This window comes from Phaenicophaeus curvirostris, chromosome 11, assembly GCF_032191515.1.
Source record: "Phaenicophaeus curvirostris isolate KB17595 chromosome 11, BPBGC_Pcur_1.0, whole genome shotgun sequence".
Taxonomy (NCBI): Eukaryota; Metazoa; Chordata; class Aves; order Cuculiformes; family Cuculidae; genus Phaenicophaeus; species Phaenicophaeus curvirostris.
Window position 1 is genome coordinate 5,058,906 of NC_091402.1, and position 18,874 is coordinate 5,077,779.

At 40.0% G+C, this 18,874-nt stretch overlaps 1 protein-coding gene across 3 annotated transcripts in view; it reads right to left on the minus strand.

The window, feature by feature from the left end:
* Positions 1-18,874, minus strand: part of FHIT (fragile histidine triad diadenosine triphosphatase) — a 609,993-nt gene that overhangs the window by 114,935 nt on the left and 476,184 nt on the right. The window lies entirely within an intron of this gene.

The following is an 18,874-nucleotide window of genomic DNA, read 5'->3' on the forward strand; positions in this document are numbered from 1 at the left end:
ATCTTAGCATCCAGCACGCTACCCAACGAGCCCAGTTATATTTGAGAGCAAAGATGGAGAGATTTTACCAAATGGCAGTTCAAATGACCCATCTGTTTTTGTGGTTTTTTTTTTTACCTTCTGAGACAACTCCAGATATTTGCTGTTTTCCACATTTTTGCAGAGATCCTGCAATTTTGTGCTCACAGCCTAGGCCAGCCATAATGAGTGAAACAAAGGACCAACTGGGACATTCAAGTCTGATAGGGCTGTTTGTTTGTTTGTTTGTTTGTTTTAAAGGAGCCCTCTTCTCTCTTTCACGTTCAACAGAGTTCGTTTATCAAGCCCATCAAACCTAAAGGCCAGCTCAACTCAAGGGGACCAGATGGCTTACACAGGAGTCGAATATTTGGGGAGTAAACACTGTCAGCTGAGGAACATAATCATGCTAGGACAAAGATACAAAGAAACCTTGAAACTGATAGGAAATCCTAACCTTTAAACTACATTGCTTTGTGTGTGTGTGCGTGTTTCCTTCCAAAGGCTCCTTGAGCTCGCTATCTGAAGTTTAGGGCAATGCCTTTCAATCTTCAGCAGTTAGAATCCACTTTCAAGTCTACAAATACAATAAAATTAAATTATGGAAGATAAAGGCCCTCTGAATTCTCATTTCTACTGACAGTTTCATGTTAAGTATAATGTTTTTCCGAAAAACATTTGAACCAAAGTAGCCAAAGTTGTACTCTTTCTCTTTTTTACTGTCTAATGAGAATGGTGAACCTTTCACCTTCCAAAGATAAGCCCTATGGTTTCCCCTATGGGTCTGAGGAAAAGAGCAAAATGATACGAGCTCTAACTACAGCAAAGACCATTCCCTGCTGTGTTTGCAATAGCAGCAGCAGCACAAGCGAAATCCTGCACTTGGCATTGCAGCTCGCTGCAGGACTCCTATTTCCAGAGATGAAAAGTGAGCACAGCTTGGAGCTGTACCACCTCCTCAGGAAAGCCCACACTCTGCACACCAGCACAGACACACAGCGTCTAACCAGGGGCAGCAAGTCTTGCTGAGGTGAGGAGGGGGGACGGGTATCAAGACCCGTTCTCTCTCCTGTGGTTATCTGGTGCACTCAGGTAGGAGACTCTCACAATCACCAGAAAACACAGAAGAGCAGTCAGTACCGCAGAACTCCACATGACAGATGTTAATGAGTCATTTTGGTTTTCTCTAATTGGTTTTTTCAAGTCTGGAAAGGATGATCAGATGTGCAGTGTACAGCACAGACCAGGACTTTGCGGTATCAATTTATTTCAAGTTCTGCCTGAGGCTCCACCTTGAAATTTCAGCATGTCACTCCCCTCCCAGCATCCCTCCATAAAGCAAGATAACTACGCCTCCTTTGTCTGTTTAAGCTCAATTTTAACACAAAGTATGTACCTTATAGAAGTACTTCATAGTATTGGAGCAGAGCATTCAAAAGAATTGAGGCTGTGTCTATACAGTACATACAACTACTTCAAATGCTGCTACAATATTAATATAACAATATTAATATGATAATAATAATTGATTAAATAATAAAGGAAGTTGTATTTGAAGATGCTAACAGGACTTTTAATAATGATCAGGTTTCTACTTATTGTTTTTCCTAGTATTATAACATTCATTTTAAAGTCACTTAGTGATGAAGGCTGAAAACAAAAATCAGTGATTAACAGACTGAGTAAAGAACAGAACACTGCAAGGCTTATAGTGACAGATAATGTCACAGCTGAGAGGAAGCATCTCCCAAAGTTATATGTTTGATCATATCATGATATCATATTTCTGTTTCTCCCATTTTTTGGAGTAAAGATACTCAGCTGAAGAACACCAATGATACATTCTCTCCAAAATCAGATGAGCGAACATGCTCAAAAAGGATGATATGGCCAACCTTGAACTGCAATTTGGCAAAGTAAAACATGAAAACTGTAACTAAAGGAATGTCAAATCTTGAAAGATGAAGACAAAAGAACTGTAATATGCATTATGAAATAGCGAGGCTTGTTTGATAGCAGCTGAAATATTCATTCTATCTTTTTTTTGTTGTGCTCAGTATTTCAACTGAAGTCCCAAGTGATTGGCCGGAAAAGTTAGTCCTGCCTCTTGGGTAAAGCAGAGAAAATACAGAATAAATGCACTAAAGAAATACCATTAGTCAGGATTTACTCTAGTGTTCTTCAGAATACAGTGAGGCCAGTTCCTTTAACTTCAGGGTTTAGTTTTAAAAAAGACAGAAAAAACTTCTCACAATAGATGTCTATGCTCACACCATGGACATTCTGACTGCCCAACAATCTTATTTCTCTCCCTCAAAAAACAACTTGACTCAAACCAATCAGCACAAGAACACGCAGCTACCACATCAGAGTTCCCGTCTTGAAAAGAAGTGGTGAACCAGTGTCTCATTTACAGACATTTGGGACAAGACTATTGATTTCATATAGCAGTTGGCTTCTCTAAAGTACAAGCCAGGTGTGTTAAGCAGACACAAGTTTATTCAGTCTCCTATTTCTGTTCTCTTCCCTCATTTATTTGTTTCACCCTAGAGGTGCATACAAATGCTACAGAAGAGTTAAAATTTAACTTATCTCTACATTTGATGGCTTTTGTCTACAAACTTCGTGAAGGAAGAAATAAACCTTTTTAAAATAGTAGCCTGCATGTCCAGAATAGTTTCTGGTCTACATCTCAAGGACCTTCCAAACCACAAATAACATTACTGCATTGCTAAGCATGTCCTTCACACCTTTCCACCTTGATTCAACTACAGACATGAAAGTTCCTTCATGCAATAGTGATCTTTCTGTTTGCAACACAAATGTGCTCAGTAACAACAAATAATTGAATTTTCCAAGGAAAGAATTGCTTTGAACGTTTTAGATGTTTCTCCGTGATATAGTTGTAAGTAAGCCTCATGCTTACTGTAACTAAGAAAAGTTTTACAAAACACATGTATTTGTCCTGGCTTTATTTGTGTAGCAATACCTCAAGCACATAATACTTCATTCTCTACTTCTATGGTTGAACAGATATGAAACCTTCAATTGGCTCATCAGCCAAAGTGGAGAAGGAAAACAGTAAAATATTGGCTTCTTTGAAGCCATCAAATGGGTCTTTGGCAGTTATTTCTGTGGAGACAAGAATAAACCCTATGGCAGCTTCTTAGGAAATAATCAGTACTGAACTAATTCAGCTTGCGCAGTTACTGCTAAAAGTTTGATTGCAGAAGTCAGCCAAGTGGACATAGGCTAATGACAAACACTTGGAAACAAAATCCTTAGTTTATAAAAAATAAGTACATGCAACAATATCGATGCTTTGACAGCTGTACTGTAAGGAACTTAATTTTTCTGTCTTAATTTGGAAGTAAATATGTAGAAAGCTGAAAATGTCTTCAGAGTTTTCTTATTTGTAACTTAAGAAAATACAGAACAAATAGCTTGGAGATTATTTAAGAGCCTCTAGTAACTTTCCATACATTTCCCCTTGGATTTGACTTTGATTCACAAATGCCATCATTTGCATGGTTTCTGAAACAGGTGACACTTAATAGTCCTGCACAAATTTAGGTTTACAGATTCAAAGACGCATTTGTAACTGATTCTGTAGCACAGCCAGAGATCAAAGTGATGATTAAAATCTAAGTTCTGGTGGGAGTTCAGTCACTTCAAAGGCTATACATAGCAACATTAACATCCAGCCATGCATAGTTTTAAAGTGCGTGTGGCTGATATCAGAAGTCCCAGAGGGAAACTTTTTTTTTTTGATAGGAATGGTTGGACTCGATGATCCGGTGGGTCTCTTCCAACCTGGTTATTCTATGATTCTATGAAACAAGGTGGTCTTTCTGTGCAAGCAGATAGCACTCACTATACTCAAAGGTTTAAATCTCAACTACTCTCAAACTCTCCTGGATGGTGAGGAGTCCTTTTGTGTTTATCTCCAGAAGAGCAGGATGTTTGGGTTTTTTTTCACTCTTGCTAAAATAGTAACAACACAATTTCCATATAGGAGATTAAACACACTGCTGTTACCACACAAATGCAGTGTGAAGAGCAATATGTGCAACCATTGCACACAGACATCTGCTCCATAAATCAAAAAAAAAGTTATTTGCAATCACCATTTTCTACCACAATGTCCAAGAACGTTCCCACTCTGTTCCTCTGTTGTCTCATTCAATAATACCTCTGCACATAAATGGTACTAACACAATCTCTTTACCTCTGCTATTATTTATTATTCATGTTGTGGGAGTACCTCGAAATCCCAGCCATGGGGCCTTGATCTTATTTGTACTTGCCGAACAAATATATCCTAAGAGACAAGTGGCTGTCCTGAAGAAATATTTTATTTACAGACTAAGTAGATAAGACAGACAAGGGAGAGGAAATGACAAGGTGAAACGTCTTGCCCACAGTCACACTGGTAACCACTGACTTACTGTGGACAAGCAGCAAGTGCCATCAAGTTCAAGAACAGAAATCTAGTCCATGGGACTGCTGCAAAAAGCCAAACTCCTAGCCTGGCCCCTGGCGTACAGGGTGCTTTGACTGCAGTCACCTTCCATAGACACGTCCCTGAAGGATGTTGTATGGCAGTCATGCATCACATCTCAAATGCCTTCACACTGAAACCTCCAGGAGAAGCTGCTAGGTTATAGGAGGTGCATGGAGTATCCGCTGCCACAGTCAAGGATCAGCAGCAGGTTTGCCCTGTGAGATGCCCCCAGCTTTCATACATGCCACATGACACATATCAGATTTCTTGGGATCCCTCAGAGAGTCACCATGACGTAAAAGTTTGCCTGAGCAGGGCCAAAAATACATGTATTTATTCATGCCTGTCTCAGTGGCATCAGGAGCAATTACTGCTTACGGGGACTGAATCTGGAAGTCTGCAGTGATTAAAGAACATGGCATGGTGAACAGCTCGATCACCTTCACCACTCCTGGTAGGCTCAGGCTCATTAGGCTCATCTGTTCATGCAGAACAACGTTAATTTACTCAAAAAAGGATGGCAGGAGAGGTGAAAGGTTGCTACACATCTCCACAGCTTACACATGGCACTGATAAGTTACAAGAGAGGAAAAAAAAAAGGAAATGGGTAGGAGAAACCCTTGGATTGCAGTGTGGCTGGGGGTGAAACATTTGTCACATCCAGCTTTCTCCAGAACCAGAAGTGCTTATTTGTTACCCAACTCCCAATCCAGAGATTGATATGCACAGTAACATTTAATAGGTGAATGATGTAAAACTTAATACTTAGAGCCGAAAAGGTAGTGGGACTTAGGAAACCCCCATCAAAGCCACAGATTTAAGTGCTGACCTCTGGTCCTCTCAGATCAGACCCCCTACCTCTGCTCTGTATAAGGAGATGCACTGGCACCAATGACCTGGGCAAACCGCAACCCTATTCCCTGCCTTTTAACTAGTCATCAGATTTTTCTTGCCGCATTTTCACGCGCTGCTTTAAATGATAGCACTGTATTTTTCCAAAGATGTGGCTCTGTTTTCTGACAGATGGAATGATTTTTCTCTATTGTTTTACCTGCACCACTGGGGAGCTCTGCAGCATAATTAAAACACGGGAAAGCTGAAGAAGTTTACAGCACTACATCACTGCAACATAATGTTCATTTAAGCATCACTTATTTCTTCCTCTTTCCCAAGGATGCAGCAGATAGTGCAACGCTTGCTGGATGCCAAGCTGTTTGACTTTTCATCGCACGTGACTGGAGGGCAAACAAATGCTGTAAGCGTGCCCCATAGTTGCTTGGCAGAAGCTCGTTGTCTAGACCTTTGTTAGACAGTCTTACTCTAAAATATCACCTATATCAGAAAAAACAGCTCTATGAGAAGGCAGTTGAATCACATAATGGGACCCCACAATGTAGGCGTGGGATAGAAAAGAAGTAAATTCCAATGTGACACTAGCAGTGTAGTAAGATGTGCTGCACTTGCTGAGCACACCTGGCCCATGCTGCTAGTGGGGTGGGAGAATATTCTGAAGTTAAACAGGAAAAACAAACAAGCAAACCCACCCATACCAAGCTGTCTGGCTGTCCTGGTGCAGCTGTGACCCTACTATTTCATATCCATTTGGGCTGGGATTTTCAATGATACCTCCCAATGAGACTGGTGCATCTAAATCTCTCAGTCTTCTTCAACATTCCAACCTGAAGGTTGTCAATAACCTAAGTGTTAAGAGCTGTAAAAGTAAATATATATATATGTATAAAGAACTAAACTAAAAAAAAAAAAAACAAAAACCAAAAACCTCACAACTTCAAACAAAAAACTGTTTGGAAAGGGTTACAGTGATTACTTTCTTACCCCCTAGAGATTAAACCAACATCAAAGAGCAAGAAGAAATGTATCCAGAGGGCTGGTTATTGTATTATTACCTACAATAAGGCTTCGGCCTGGCACACATGAGATTAGACGTTATCGATGAGAAACTGCTAGACTGAAGAAAACCAAATCATCACTGGTGTAAGACAGCCTGGCTGAGCAGACCACCACACTGCTCCTACGTGAGTTCCTAGTGACCTTTTCTCCATTTCTGTCTTTTGTCTCTCAGCAGGCATGCTTTGCATGGGATGAAGAAGCAGCAAGAAATGCCAGCAAGTTTCTGGATTAAGAACAACCTTCTGAAGCTACTGCGATAAATTCAGCCTTGCTACTGCCCATGATGCAAGTTCCCAAGGGTAACACCAGCTGTACATGGCAGAGAAAGATGACTCTGCCCCAAGACAGAATCATAGAATAGTTATAGAATCATAGCATAGTTTGGCTTGGAAGAGACCTGAAAGTTCCAACCCCCCTGCGATACAGAATCATAGAACAGTTTAGGTTGGAAGACACCTTAAAGATCATCCAGGTCCAATACCACTGTTATACAGAATCATAGAACATTTTGGGTTGGAAAGGACTTTAAAGATGATCCAGTTCCAACCCCCTTCACAGGTACCATCCGTAAACATGACGAAACGACGCACCTCTGACAGTCTTTATATGTATAGAATAAAGCCCAACATCTTCATGGGGGATTCAGTTTTCTGACGCTATTTTATTTTCTTCACATTTGCACTTTCACTTTTTGTATTCAATCAATACATGAATCTATGGACAAATCTCTAGAGAATTTTGGAGTGAAGACTTCACCTTATTCCCACAGCACTGGCAAAGCAGCTTCACACAACGGGATAGAGAGATGTAGTCTGGCATTTTTTTGTTGAACAAAGGAAACAGCAGAAAATTTTTAGCATTTTAATTTTTTAAAGTACTTTCAGTGGAAATCAGATATAAAGACTCCCTTGAAGTCAGCAAATCTTCAGAAACCAGACGCTTAGACAAAGCACATGTGAAACGAGGGGTTCAAATGGACTCGAGCAGATGACATAAACTTAAAAATCCATAAAGTAGAAAAACAGTAGAACACAGATGAACCACAAAGGCCTTGCAGATAGATGTTGTTATTGAGGTCAAAAACCACTTTATCTTGGCATGCATTAATAACCCATAGGGACCGTCTGTATCTGCTCAATAGTGTGAACTATCTGCAAGATCAGCAAAACCAGAAAAAGTTATTGATTACTCTATCATTAAAAATCAGTTGATGCAAAGTCCTCTGTGAAAAGGCAGCACTTTTGAGCAGAGATATACTCATTGCTGATCTTTTTAGTGACAAGATGAAACAATAAATTGACTACTTAGACAAATCTCTTTTCTCACACCTGCCCTGAAAGCACCAGCATTCTGGAAAAAATAACAAGGAATACCTTTTGTTAGACAACCTACAGCATGTCATTAATTTTACTGGAATTTTAAATTTCAGTATTGGTAATCTGAAAATAAAAATTCCCATAAAGAAACTTCTGGCATATTATTATAACAAAGAAGTGATGTGAAATATATATATAATGTATAATTCTTTCCAAAGGAAGCAGAGTGAAAGACTGGGTTATTTCTGTGTGTTAGCAAATTAAGTTAGCTCTGTTGTCAAATAAGTTTTTTGCTATGATTTTATTTTTGAATAATTCATGGTCTTTTTGTTTGCTACTTCTTCTACTAAACAGGCTTTTGTTTCCTGGTTTTATGTTTAGCAAAACCAAAAAGCATATTTTCTTATGTAAAGCTAAAAACATTCTGGTGTGGTTGGTTTTCTGACATGCATCGTGACAGTTTCTCTACAAAAAGCCTTTAAGACACTATGGGAGAAAAGCAACATTCAGAGACACGCTCCTGTTTAGCGATCTGCAAAAATCAGATCTCAGCAAACCTTCACAGCAACTTGAAATCTAACAAGGCCTTCTGGCCATAAAAACAGTTTATTGTTACATAAATACGATAATGTGAAGAGTTCTTGGACGAGGAAGCATGATTCTCGTCTTTCCAGCCACCTTTTCCTTATATAATAAAATCCCCTTCCCAGTCTCTATGGCTCTCCTTGAAATCTTGTCCTTCTTTTGCTAGTGTTAGTCATTTCTTCATGGCTCTGCTGGCACCACAGCTCTGTCCTGCTCTCCGCTGACCCCACACACGCACTCTGGTGAGGACAGACAGGAATACAGAACACATTCCAACAACAGTCCAAACTGCTTCTCTTGTTGGCTTATGGGCATTGGCTGAGGCCATGGCAAATTTAATCTCTTTCATGTACTCCGGTCCCCAAAGTCCTGTAAAGAGCTTCCCCCTTAGCCTGTTACTTTGGCCACTTTACCTCCCCCTTTGCATCCCAGCATTACTTTGCTGTCTCTTCGTGGCTTCACCAAACATTACAGTTCTTCCTTTCAAGAGAGATCTATCTCCATCACCAACTGCACCTCCCTATCGCATTCTCTTCTCCTGTCAAATACTTTAATTCAAGGTAAGACAAGATTTGTTTAATTGCAAGCACAGTTATAAGAATTCTGCTTCAAAAGAATCATAGAATGGAATCAACAGAATCATAGAACGGTTTGTGTCAGAAGGGACCTCAAAGCCCATCCAGTCCCACCCCTGCCATGGGCAGGGACACCTCCCATGGGCTCAGGCTGCCCAAGGTCCATCCAGCCTGGCCTTGAACACCTCCAGGGATGGGGCAGACACAGGTTCCCTGAGCAACCTGGGCCAGGGCCTCACCACCCTCACAGTGAAAAAATTTCTTCCTAATAGCTTAGATAAATCTTTCAGCTTAAAACCATTCTCCCTTGTCTCATCCCTGCACTCCCTGAAATAAAGAGCCCCTTCCCAGCCTATCTCTAGGCTCCCTTTAAGTACTGGAATGCCCATTAATAATTTTGGGTTTTTTTTCTACATAAAGCAAACAGACGTAACTTATGATTTTTAGTAAAATATTCACTCCTGCCAACATTTTCAAACAGGCAAAATCACATGAACCAGGCATACAGAAACCTCTGGTAGGCAGAAGATGTACTATCATCAATCCTCATCCACGGAATTTGTACTACGGACTGTATTTATTCTGTGCATAGAGGATAACTCTGCATCACCTCTTGTTACATACAGTAGCTGTTCACTCCTCAATCTTGTTATGCACTATATCTTAGTGGGAAACACCACACATTTCCTTTAACAGCAGAATTTAACCCCAGATTTTGCCCTCTAAAACTACAGTGAGGCTTTTATCCTCATTTATTATAAAAAGAGAAAAAACCACTGCTCTCTAACAGTCGAGGAGTACAGCAGCAGCCAGTTCTCCATAACCCTGGCTGGGTGGTAACCGAGACATTGCCTGGGAGCAGCCACAGCATAAGCAAACCCATGCATCCACTCAGCTGTTGTGTAGGTAGCACTGAACTGGTAACAGCCTAATGCCAGACTTATCAGACATCATTTTAACATTTATCATTAAATTTGGTGGCATAAAGCCTGATACTCTCCTGTCAACCAAGCTCTCTCACTGCTGCACTGCGCAGGAGACAGCACAGCAGCCAATTTCAGCAGATGAAACCGTACGTAATGGCATGGAAAAAACTGACTGCCTTAAATGAAAAGCCGTTAAGCAATTTTCAAGAGATATAAGACAAATGGAACAAACAATGTGTTGTGTTAAGAATCCTCCTTCTGATCAAACAACTTCCCCCATTTATTTGGGATAGAGCAAACAGGCAGCTCTGACTTCTATCGCCTTGAACACTTTGGGACTACAGGTGAAAGACGAAGAGCATCGGTTAAGCACTGCAGCTCATACCAAGCCTCACCTAAATCATTTTTAGAGAGATGAGCACATGCAAATCCAGCAGAGATTTTGCCTTGTGGTATGTGTTGGGCTGTGGACTGTAGACAGCAGCCTAATTGAATTTTGCTGTGAGTATGTGCAAGCATTTCCAGCGCTCCTCTGGCTTGGGGTGCTAAGCTTAAGCATCATTAAATTGACAGAAACACAACACACTTCAAACAGTAAACAACAGCATTAGACCTAGAACAAAATTCCTAGACCATCCCATCTGGACCCCTGCCCCTCCAGGATACATGCTGAAATGCCGTTTTCCCTACTCCTGCTGTACTTTTTTTCACTCTAGTGTAACATCAGCACTTGCCACCTTGTTAACATTCAAACAAAACAATAACCAAGGCCAATATTTAGTGCATTAGCAGCACCCTGTCCCAAGATACAAACCTGTTCGGAGACATTGTAAGCCTAAGCCTTGGTGTTCAGTTTTTAATTAACAATGAAAGCTTAATACGCAAATTTTTTTTCACCCATCTGAACTAAAGTTGCTGAGTTGCTTCTGTTGCATAGAGTTTTGGGTCATTACAAGTAAAATACAGTATATTTCTCTCTCTATGGTCCACTTGCCTATTTCAAAGGCAAAGGGTGTTTGGAACTGAAAAAAAGCATTAGAGAAGATATTACCTATACTCATACTTTTATGCATTCTTTTTCCTGACAGTAGAAAGGCGTTTTCTTTTCCTTTTCTCATGTTTCCACTGTTCCATATTGGCTCTCTGGGAGGGAGGGAGGAAGGACAGAAGGAAGGATGGAAGGAAGGAAGCCGCAGCTAATGCATTTTCCATAGTTTGAAAAAAGATTCAATGTCGCTGTTCCCATTTAAAGATCCTGTCATCATGAAATGACCTTAAAGTGGAATATTTTTATATTGCCATCTAGCATTTGTGACTCAGTGACTCCTTTATCCTTTTGGGGGTATCTTCAGGGACTTTTTAACTCAAGCTCTCTTGAGAGTCTTTTCCTTCTAAAACTTTTAGACTTTTCACTGAAGGAAATGTTTGTGAGCTCTGCAACGTCTTCTCTAGTGCTCCTCGATCCACCTGGCCTGAAAGTCAAAGAAACTCGGAAACAACTTTGTTTCTAACTAAAAACCAGAGAGGGGAGAACATACAGGGACATGTCAGGAACTGCTCTTTTTCTGACTTAGGTTCATTAGATATCCCAGAGGAAGTATAACCAGAACATATGTCTATAAATAAAGTGAACATCTGATTAATTCTGTTTCTATGTTTTTAATGGACCCATTTCTCAATATATAATGCACACCTAGGTTGCACTGGAAAGCCCATGAATCCCTGGAATATGCAGTGGAATGACTTTGGGGAATTTCTAGCACAAGGTCAGCTTTAACTTAATTAATTTCTCCCTGATTTTAGAAAGGCATCCAGTGCACCCCAGCTTAACAGGGGCTCCCTGGAAAGCATCCCCTCACGCAGCCTCCACACCAGCAGCACCACCACCCGCCAAGCTGGCTTGATAGTCCATCAGGGTCAATCTCCTGCTGTGGGACAGGCAACTGTCAGATGCCACAGCAGCAGCTGAACATCTCTTAGCAGTCCATCTAATTATCTATATTATTCAGCAGACGAAAAGAGATTTCTTTATATCTCCTCACGGCTCAGCACTTGGAGATATAATCTTTGACTTAACTATAATTCTAATTTGTCTAGAGCCACACAGACGTTGCTCTCCAAAGAGGAGCTAACAAGCACTAAATACAAACTTCTGAGTTTGTTACAGCAGCCACTGTCAATAGCACCAGTGTTTTCCTGCCCTGGGAAGAAAGGCTGTGTTTATACAGCTATCACTGCAGTCTATCAAACGCTGAGTGTTAATTGCCTTCCCTCCACAGCCATTGACTGCAGGACCAAACAGTGGCTTCTGTAAGAAGGATCAGAGAAAGATGGAAAATACAGAGTTTCAGCTCACAGAGATTTTTTTTTCTAGATATGTTTTCTTTCATTAGAATTCCTGTGCAAAGGAACAAAGCCACAAAGCTACGGACTGCAAGGGTGTCAAGAAAACTCAAAGACTTCTAGGATGTCCATGAGTATCAAGGAAATTTTCATAAAGATGAGTTTCTCTGACAAGAAATCTCTTGCCTGTGTTGGCCCCCAAGACAATGTGCTTATTTTTATAACCCAGAATCAATTCTTTAATTGATTCTTTAAACTAGAACAGTAATTTCTGAAAGGATGGGAAAGCAAGAAATTTTGTCTTTCAGCCTAAAAGGCAAAAGGCAACATATCTAGTTCAACTTCAGAGTCTGCTGTAATCACTATGAAAAAAGGACACAAACTGATGCAGCTAATTCCCCTGGAAACAGGACGTTGAATTTACATTCATTTAATCTAAACAGATCAAAAGGAACAACTTAAAGCGGAATGATGTTCCACAGTTCATATGGCAATTACTATGGGGTCGTGTTGTCCATTGCTGCGGCTCCTGCCCTGCACTGTATGTTTTCATTGCTTACTAATTACAGGAATGCAAAATCAATTAAGAGAAAATAATGAAAGGGAATATATAATTTCCATAAATAAAGAGAGCCACTTTCTTTAGAAACATTACATAAGCAAATGAAGGAAATCAGCTTTAATTTAACAGATGGCAATCCATTTGAAGACACTGCTCACCACTAAGCCGTATTTCCTAATTAGAGAATTTTGTCTCTGTGAACCTTCACTTATTAATGCATCATGATCTTTCTTGCCTAATCTGCTATGAAGGGCTAATTAATAATAACCCACACTAGCCAATGCAGATAGACTAAAGTGAAAAGAGAATTAGATATACATTATCTGGAAATAATGCTCACTCTCTGAAAAACAACTGAAGGACTTTATTGACCTAACTTGTTTAACAAATGACACTTAAGTAATTCATTGACAAGTCAGAACAATGGCAGGGATGAAAGCCTATTAAGTCATTTTTCTAGCAGATATCACCCTGCATTGGCTGTAAATTTCTGGTGCATTTAATTAATTAAAACTTAAATATTTCAGTGATTAATTTATATGAAAAATTCATAAAATATAATGGCGCTTAGGGAAAGAGATTAAGATTACCAGCATTTATTGACTAGGCTATACAAAGAAAAAAATCTATTTAGAAAAAACCCTCCCCTAGTTCAGCCTCAGAACACCGAAAGCATTTATTGCAAACATTGTGAAAACAAAGTGCTGATATTGCTCTTACTTTTGGTGCATTTTCATTTTTCATTTGAGGACTGCTTTTAGCAGATTTTGTTTAGGGATGAATACTCAACGCAACTTAGATGCACACAGCATTTCCAAGTCGCTTTATCCTTGGCCCATCTACTTAAGGATTTGGCTTAAAACAGTGGGGCACCTTGCCCAGGTACCACAGCTCCATCTCCTCTGTTCCCTGCCGAGCTCACAGACCCAACTCGTAGATAAGAACATGCCAGTCTTTCCCACCTAACCTCAACCCTGTGTCCCTGTTCATTGTGTCTTCATCCTCCTCCCTTCCCAGACTCCTGCTTCACGCAGTGTCTCCCTGTTCTGCTTGCAGCAGGTGGGGCAGTCCTCTTGCTTTGTTAGGTTTGGGGGTTTGGGTCACTCAGCTCCACCTGTCTGCTAGAAACAAAGATGATTTGCTTTTATCCCTCTTCCACACAAAGCCCCTGCCACACACAGAGGGACCAGGACACCAGTGCAGAGACACAGGCTGCCCAGGGAGGGGGTTGAGTCACCTTCCCTGGAGGGGTTTAAGGCACAGGTGGACGAGGTGCTGAGGGATATGGTTTAGTGTTTGATAGGAACGGTTGGACTCGATGATCCGGTGGGTCTCTTCCAACCTGGTTATTCTGTGATTCTGTGATTCTGTGACACAGTGGAGCCATGAGGCTCACAGTGCCTACACAGATAAAAATTTCCTTCCAGTCTGCACGAGACACTCACAGTTTTTAAACCCAGCAGGAGACACTGGATTGCCCACTCTGACCTCTGTTTTACGGCACATTACGTTTCTCCTGACTGCCGTTCCACTGAGATCCACAGGCTTAGGCCAAGCAGCTGACTTTGCAGGATCAGGGCTCACCTCTCCCATCCCACAGGAAGTAATAACAAGAAAAAGAAACTTAGAATAAAATCAAAGGGAAACAATTTCCTGGCATTCTCGCCTTAGCTGTTATCAATGCATATTGCATTTCACTTCATCCTCTATACAACTCTGAGCATATTCCGCACCTCTGATGGAAATCAGCATGGTAGAATGACAGCAAACACACCCAGGGCTCTTCAGCCCTCTTGGCTGTATCATTTCTATTTATCTGTTGTCTGCATAAGCCCCTTTATTATAAACTCTTTCTTGAGGCTAAACATTAATGAGAGATATTGCAAACTCAAAGCTCAAGATTTCTGCAAGCTCAATAGAATTTATAATAATTGCAAATGCTTTCTATATAAAAAGCTAATATTTTTAATCTTTTTTTCTTTTTTGAATTAAAAGCCTCTTTCATATTTGATGTATTAACTGTATTAGCATTTGTTCTCCATGGATATCAGATCCTGATAATAATTATTTGCATGTTAATGCTTATTAGTACATTCAACTGGATGTGAACAATAAATAGAAAAAAAAGTATAAAGTGCAAAGCACTTCACATTATATATTTCTGGAGAAGGACGGGAAGCTGTAATTGCCACTGACTGCAGCTGAGCCTATAACAAGTGGAGTGAAAACTAAGGTGATATTAGTATGAAAACTGTAATGGAGTCTAGCACAACTTAGAGGGTTAGAGTTGTTCATTAAATTTGGCTAGAAAACAGAATAAATTTAGTTTCTTTACATTTCCTCAGGTACAGCATTTTTGAGTAATGTATGCAGTTAAATAATGTTGTCCCCATGGTCCTCTTTCAGTCTCTCAACATACTTGAGCTGTTCTGCAAGGCACATGGGAGCAGCACAGCCCTGGAGCTGGAGAGCCGGGGCTGAGCCCGGCCAGCCCACGGTCGCAGAGCTGAACCAGGGAGCGTGATGTGCGACTGCATAAACTAGGCACCTCTGCTCACATGGCAGCTCCTTGTCTTTCTGGTGCATCAGATCCGTTGTCTCATGGCTACCAGGATCACTGTGGTGACACTTGAGGGTTTGGGTCTTTTTATTTGGCTGGTTTTGCTTGTCTTTTTTTTTTCAAAGAAAACAGATTATTTGAGGTGAAGTTAAAGACATAGCAATTATAGCAGACCCTGTCCTTTTCTCTCAGTTTTGCTCCTCAAGGTTATCTCCCTGCTTTGGCGGGTTCCCTTCTCCTCTTTCCAGCCAAGAAGCTCCCCGCCCTCCTGGCCACCACCCTGGCAGGAGGAGGGAGAAGTGCTCAGGAGGACTCCCAGCAGCAGAAGGAGCAGGACCAGGCTGGGCTTTCTCACCACTCTGTCACCTCATTCTCAGTGAAGTTACCAGTCCTTTGGGACAAAACCTGTGTCCTCGTTCACAGCCTCAGGCAAGAGTGGTGGCTCTGGATGCCACAGTATTTTGGGGAGCAGCTGGTGTAGGGGACTAGAACACCCCATGTCCACTCCACAGTGACGCGCTGCCAGATGCCAGGGCTCGGGTTTGTTCCCCGTGGGAAAGGGTAATCCCTGCTTCAGATAAAAGGATTATCCCCTGCAAATAAAAACTGCTATGAGAGAGCAAACATACATTTGGGCAGCCAACCACTGTGACTCAGGCTCCAGTTCTTGAGGGCACTAAATTCTCTTAGCACAGTCCTGTTCCAACAGCTCTTCAGTCCAAACTAAGACTTGACCTGATTAAAATCTTGGCCTGAAGGCAGAAGTACCAGCCAAGCAATGCACACTAACACCTACGCTACGACAAGATAACCTCTTCTTTGTCTATGAAAACTGAGTTTAATTGCAGTTTCATTCATGATAATGACCAACATAATTTTCAATAATTGGATGCAATTTATCTTTTCTTAATGGAAAAAACCGAAATTAGCAAAAAAGATAGGATACTGGAAAATGCTTCATTTGAAACCTCTTCATTAATTATCAGGATGTCTAAGCACCATTTTGAGAACTGCACTTACAGAACAAGAATCCAACTGATTATTTTTCTCATTCTTCTGTAAAATTTACTGTAATTATATACATGAAAAACCAGCACCTACTTCTTTGAGGTACCTGTAATATTTGGGTACCATTAGCTCCACTTCTGAAGTAAGTAAGAACTCCACATGTACTTTCTTGAACAGGTATCACAACAACCAGTGTAAATGTGAATGTAGTTTGAACTCATTAAATGAAGATGTTTGGGACTTACTGACATTCTTATAAATCGCTTGGATCTTCCCAGAATTTTAAGTAGGCTTTGTATCAACCACAGAATCCTTTAAATCCTTACTTTAAAATTAATTAATTATAATTCACATCATGTTCCTCATAACTAGCTCTGACATCAGTGTTTGATGGATGAAACAAAACAAGCCGGACTTTGAAAAGACTGCTATTCCTGTTATATCCTTGCAGATGACAATGATTAATATAACCCAGTGTAACACACTATATTTACCAAGTCTCATTTTACATTTGTCAACTTACTAAATTACTTTGACATATCTCCAGTTTATGTTCTATTACTGAAGAATAACTGCACAACAGATGGCAGCGTGTTTGCATAAAAAATTTTTTTCGGCAGGTCAATCTACAAGGGGGTTATAGGGATTGATATAGATTGGTAAGCACGGGGATTTTTTTTTTTAGCAATATCAATCAGTCAGTCAACATAGTAATTTCTATACTGCAAAGGAGATGTTTAGCGAAACTATATTATTATGGACAATTCTTTAAAAAGCAAGATTGTAGTACCAAGGACTATGACTGGAGTAGAGCCAGTATACAGAAAACAACATTTCTAGCGAGAATTGTTTTTCGAAGAGGGACTTCAAGCCTCTGAATCTTCCAAATATATTAACAAAGAATGGTAATGAAACCATATTTGAATTCATTCGGCGTATAATTAAATAGCTATACCTATATCTATTGCATTCTTCAGCAATAAGCAATAGATAATTACAGACTATGTCATGTCAAGTGAAAATAATATCTTGCAAATAATGAAACCATTATACAGGAAAGCTATACTGCTCTGAGAGCCACGTTATTTACTTATTAAAAACAAAAAGAAAATCTGAGACAAAACCCAAACCCCTTGATTCCTGGAATACAGTCAAAGATATTCAAATGGAAAGTTACATTTTCTGCTTACACTGCAGAACCAAACTTCTCAGTCTCACAGGAATGACTTTGGTTGTCTTACCTCAGCCACCGCTGTGCAATGCTACATAACATGATCGTACCAATTAATAAATCAGAACAGTTTGATCCTGCTTTAAGATGGAATGACTGTAGAGTGGAGATAGAAAATCAGTTGACCTGCAGCTCAGGATGCCTGGCTTCAGTTCCCAGTGCCACCCTTCTGCTGTTGCCTGTCTCCAGACAAGTGACTTCAACTATTTGCATTTCAGTAATTAGGATGCTGATTCATTCTCTGACATCTAAGAATATAAAGCATTCTATCAAAGTGAGGTACAGCCATTACTTACAGCTGATATACATTGTAAGTGGTTCTTTCTTATTTATCTGGTAGTAAGAACTGGTAAGTAGAGTTCCAATTGATTTTCAGCCAAACAGACATCTAATATCAATGACTTTCTGTCAAAGTCTTGAAATGAAATAATAAAGAGTTAACAAAACACTATCATTGCATGTTCTTCCAAGGAACGTTATAAAAAATATTTCATTAATTAGTGTATATTTTAAAAAGAACACCTCGTTCGGCATCCTCCTCCAATGTGTGGCTGCCATTGCAGAGGGCAGAGAACAGCTGTTTTCCATGAGAAATTCTAGCTTGTCTCTGTGGGTGAGTATTTCTATTTGTGATCTACCCTGCTTAGTGCCAGACCACTAATTTTTAGTAATGCGGGCTCTGTCTTTGAGGCACAAAAAGGGTGAAGTGGTGTAATAATTTGGAGGTTGAAAATTCACTGCTTGATGCCTCCTGTAGTAAATTTGACCCTGGAATATTAAGAGGTGTTAAATAAATTGGACAAAGAGGTGTTTGGGGAGTAAAAGTGCCAGACACACTGCCATGAATGAGCAATTAGATGTTCAGGAACCAGCTTATCACAAATTACATGCCTACAATATCTATTACTGTAATGACCTTGAGAGTTGACTCATATTCTCCCTTAACCTAATGAGCATGCTGAGTATAATCAATTACGTCTGCAATTAAAATTATAATTTGTCTAACAAACTCTTCTTCACTTTCAGACATTTCTTAACAAAGCCTGTTACATACCGGTAAGGATAAATATTAATTTTTTGTTGTGTTCTCATTTTTTCACTTACTCTGTGGCTGATTTATTTAATCATATTACCTCTCTCCATTACTTTTTAAGTTTTCAGCAAAATTTAGTTAAATTTCAGTCCTGAATGTCATTGGATAATTAGAACATTTAACAGCAATTTATCATTTCCCCATAGGCTTTGCAACCTGTCTTTGCCTGCCTATTGAAATTTGTTTGCACATTCCACTAAAAGTTACTGCAAATAACCTGCCTTTCCCTTCTAAACACACCA